Source organism: Carassius gibelio, chromosome B21 (genome assembly GCF_023724105.1).
Source record: "Carassius gibelio isolate Cgi1373 ecotype wild population from Czech Republic chromosome B21, carGib1.2-hapl.c, whole genome shotgun sequence".
In the NCBI taxonomy this organism is placed as follows: Eukaryota; Metazoa; Chordata; class Actinopteri; order Cypriniformes; family Cyprinidae; genus Carassius; species Carassius gibelio.
This window is the reverse complement of record NC_068416.1, coordinates 4,719,422-4,724,421: the sequence shown is the minus strand read 5'-3', so window position 1 is coordinate 4,724,421 and position 5,000 is coordinate 4,719,422. Positions and strand designations below refer to the sequence as shown.

Here is a 5,000-nt window from a genome sequence, read left to right as displayed (position 1 = left end):
TATGGTTTATCAGTAATACATATGGCTCCTCTGGTTGCTTCTGGCAACACAACTGCTGATGTTTTGCTGATGTAGGAGAGGTGGAGGTGGAGCTGCTCTATTTAAAGATGTCTATCAATGCAAGCAAGTGTCATTTGGTCAGTACTTGTCTTTTGAATATCTAGGGATTGTGCTGAAAGGTGCTCCACGCATTCTGTTTATTATTATTTACAGGCCTCCAAAATACTCTCCAGCCTTTGTTGAAGAGGTCACAGAAATGTTATCAATAATTTCCTCAGAGTTTGACTGTTTTGCTATTGAAGGGGATTTTAATATTCACATAGATAATGCAGAAAACAAAACTACAAAAGAAATGATAACGGTTCTAAACACCTTTGACCTGATTCAGCATGTGCATGGACCCACACACAAAGGTGGACACACTCTGGATCTAATCATCAGTAGGGGTCTAAACATTTCATCTATTGTTATTAAGGACGTAGCACTATCTGATCACTTCTGTATTTTCTTTGATATATTGATCTCTGCTACCACTGAATCTAGATCTGTCTCTGTCAGAAGGAGATGCATAAACGAGAACACAAGTGTACTATTTATGGAGGCTATATCTTTAACACCAAGCATTTCTGCAGACTCTGTTGATATTCTCCTTGATTCCTTCAACTCAAAAGTTAAGAAAGTTATTGATGATATTGCACCAATAATAGTCAGTAAGAAAACAAACAGACAGAAATCAGTTTGGAGAAGATCAACAGCAGTTCAGACTATGAAAAGACAATGCAGAAAAGCAGAACTTGAAATTCACTATAGCATCTATAAAGACATCCTTCATGCATTTAATGTGAAACTAGCCACAGCTAGACAGAATTTCTTCTCAAACCTTATAAACAGTAACTTAAATAACACTCGTACTCTTTTTGCCACTGTTGAGAGACTTAGAAACCCCCCAAGTCAGATTCCCACTGATATGCTCTCAGACAGCAAATGCAATGAGTTTGCTTCTTTCTTTTCTGTGAAGATCATCAATATCAGGAAGGCGATTAGCATATCCTCAAGTAATGCAGAGGTCAGACAGATTCAGTCACAATATCAAAAAGATAATATGTCTATTTTTGAAGCAATTGATAGCAGCATTTTTGAAGAAATATTGCAGCACCTAAAATCGTTTTCCAATCTCCCTGAAAACTGCAGTTGTTAAGCCCCTTCTGAAAAATAGCTATCTTTTGAGCAATTATAGACCAATATCTAATCTTTCTTTAATTGGCAAAAATGAAGAAAATGTAGTTTTTAATCAGCTTACACTCAAATCTGGTTTTCGGCCTCATCACAGCACAGAGACAGCACTCATTAAGATAATAAATGATATTCGCTTAAATTGTGACTCTGGCAAAATATCAGTGCTGGTATTGCTAGATCTCAGTGCTGCGTTTGACACTGTCGATCATAACATACTACTAGAGAGACTGGAAAACTGGGTCGGGCTTTCTGGGATGGTACTCAAATGGTTCAGATCATACTTAGAAGGGAGAGGATATTATGTGAGTCTAGGAGAGCATAAGTCTAAGTAGACATCCATGATATGCGGAGACCCACAAGGCTCAATACTTGCACCGCTCTTGTTTAGCCTGTATATGCTTCAAATAATGAGAGTCAAATAATGAGAAAGAACCAAATTGCCTATCACAGCTATGCTGATGATACCCAGATTTACCTAGCCTTATCTCCAAATGACTACAGCTCCATTGACTCCCTCTGCCAATACATTGATGAAATTAATAGTTGGATGTGCCAGAACTTTCTTCAGTTAAACAAGGAAAAAACTGAAGTCATTGCATTTGGAAACAAAGATGAAGTGTTCAAGGTGAATGCATACCTTGACTCTAGGGGTCATACAACTAAAAATCAAGTCAGGAATCTTGGTGTGTTTCTGGAGACAGACCTTAGTTTCAGTAGTCATGTCAAAGCAGTAACTAAATCAGCATACTATCATTTAAAAAACATTGCAAGAATTAGATGTTTTGTTTCCAGTCAAGACTTGGAGAAACTTGTTCATGCCTTTATCACCAGCACCAAGGGTTCACACAAAACAAGGGGAGTCCTCCTTTAGTTACTATGCTGCCCGCAGTTGGAATCAGCTTCCAGAAGAGATCAGATGTGCTAAAACACTAGTCACATTTAAATCTAGACTCAAAACTCATCTGTTCAGCTGTGCATTTATTGAATGAGCACTGTGCGATGTATGAACCGATTGAACTGTATTTTATTCAACCCAAAATTATTTCACCGTCATAAATTCAATTTAAATAAATGTACATTTATTGTTTTATTTTTGTGATTATTATTTGTTTTATGATTATATTACTTTCTTTTATGTAAACACTTGGAATTACCATTGTGTATGAAATGTGCTTTATAAATAAACTTGCCTTGCCTTGATGTTTCTATAGTAAGTAAATATTGATTGTTTGTGAAGCCTTTTAAAGTCTATTTACTCATAGCTTTCTTCTTTCTATCATAATGGTGATTGAATTTAAATGCGCTCATAAATAACTGCACATATGAAACCAACCATTATAATAAGGTAATTATCTCGTCAGAACTTATTCTGGATCATCACGTGATCATCTCCATGGACTCTTTGGGAATCGACAGACATTATCTGATGTGAGTTTATGCATCATTTTCCAGACGCTCTCTTAATGCATAAGCGTTCATACATACGCTGTAGATTATCAAAGGATTATCAGCACTAAATATAGAGCGTCTACAGGATATGCAATATATTATGATTATATGTTTTCCTCAGTAGATCAGTAGTTCATATTTTAAAAAGACATCACAATAAACATTAAGGTTTTTTAGAAGTTTCTATTTTAGTAAGTAAACGGTGACTAATAAACAAACAATATTCTTATTATCTTCAGTGAAAGTTCTACTTTCATATTATATATAATTATGTTTATGGTGAAATTAAGTTTTTAAAAGCCTCCCAAAAATGTATATTGATCTTCATTAAGTAACATTTTGGCTTATGTATAAAGTCTCATAATTATATTAATTATGAGAGTCTTTATAATAAAGTTTATAAACATAATAACCATCCTTTTCCTTTGCATGAATGCTTGTCGTCTTTGGGAAGAGATTTATTTTTAGTTCATAAAATTGGAACCAAACCATAAATATCAGTTTGGCCGTGTGTTTTTTAAGTCGGTGTAAAGTATCGTGTCTGGCGTGAGAGAGACACATTACCAAAGCAATGACACTGAGAGAGAACACTGCTATCAAATGCTTGACACTGGATAATGAATCCCCAATCAGCTGGAGCAAGCAGGCTGAGCTGAATAATAATACTTAGATTGATGGAGTCAGATCAGTGTCTTCTGCTGACTGGAGTCTCTTTGCTTGATAAGTTTTGTTCTCTAGTCATTAGACAAGCTTCTCCATGTACGTTCAGCAAATGGACATCCAGAGCCTCATACACCTTGTGAGCAGTGATGATTGGCTGCTGTCCATCTTGAGGGCGGGGGCTGGAGAGTGAGGCTCCGCCTCCCCTGCCCCACCCCCACAAAGGCATCACCAGCAATTAGCTTGCGCTGTCACCGGAGATTACAGCCTATTAGTCCAGAAAACAGATGGACGGGAGTAACCCTTGCTTTCCACTGGCTATTCAGAGTCTGTCCACCTTTCCCTCATCACATGTACTGACTTCCTGAAGACATTTCCTCTCACGTAGGTCACGTCTCCTGCACTGGTGCCCTAAACAACTAACTCTACCTGAGATAACGCAGTTGGTTAAATAATATTTTTGTCTTGAATAAATGCAGTTCATTTAACGTTATTTTTTGTAAAAAGTGACTTGCAGATGTTTCCATGAAGAGATACCTGAATTAACCCTTTTTTAATATAAGTTAACATATTTAAGACGGTTCAGTGATGTTAAATAATAAACAGTTCATTTAGATGTCCCCCTTCTTTTTAGTGTGAGGATGAACACGATCTGCACTGAACACTGTGTTACTGTGCAATTATTAATAATAATAATAATAATAATTAGGAAACCCTTTACAATAAGGTTTCTTCTACAGGATTTATGAATCTCAGTTAATGTTAATTGCAACATTATTAATACATTATTAAAATACAAAAAAGTCATATATTACCTTTTTAATGTGAACTACTGCATGAACAAACACTTTGCAATTACATTTTACAAATATTATTAACAGATTCTGTAAAAACACATAGCTCACTAATAGTTTAGGTGAACTAACAAGGCATTAGTGTATGACAGAAATAATAATAATAATTACTCAATCAACCAAATGTATACCATCATAAGTCATTTTATGGGTTAGAATCAGGTCACCACTTTATATAGTCTGCAAAGATGAAGAAAGAATCAAAATGAGGCTATTTTAGTGACCACACACACACACACACACACACACACACACACACTTGTGTACACTGATGGGGCTGAGCTGTTAATATTAATGCAGTGCAGTTACTGAATTTAAGGGCATTTTGTCTCCATGACGTGTTTTGAGCAGCATGGATCATTCTCGTTGTGAGAGAAGCAGGGTGAATACTGAAGCTCTGTGAATATGGAAACGCTGAACCTCGCGGCTGCCGTATCACACCACCCTCAGCAGATGCAGCTCCGCTCACCCCTCCCTCCCTCCATCCCATAATCCACCGCTCTCCATCTACCCTTGACTACACGACAGTCTTCACTTACAGCTCACACACACACACACACACACACACCGGCCGAGAGATACACAACACACTAAGAATCAAACATGCAGATTCTCCAGCAGCTGCTATATCAGTTAGCATCACTGAGCCAAACCCAACACAAAGCTCAATGTCAGGATTAAATCAGCTCTACAGAGCAACACTTCTCAGTGTTACCTCAGGTCGATCCATTCATATTAAACCACATTTTTTATCTACTTGAATAAAGCCAGAAATCATGGTGCTCTGGAGAAATGCATGGG

At 36.9% G+C, this 5,000-nt stretch overlaps 1 protein-coding gene across 1 annotated transcript in view; it reads right to left on the bottom strand.

The window, feature by feature from the left end:
- Positions 1 to 5,000, bottom strand: part of LOC127985953 (long-chain-fatty-acid--CoA ligase 6) — a 31,028-nt gene that overhangs the window by 24,211 nt on the left and 1,817 nt on the right. The gene's annotated exons all lie outside the window — the stretch shown is intronic.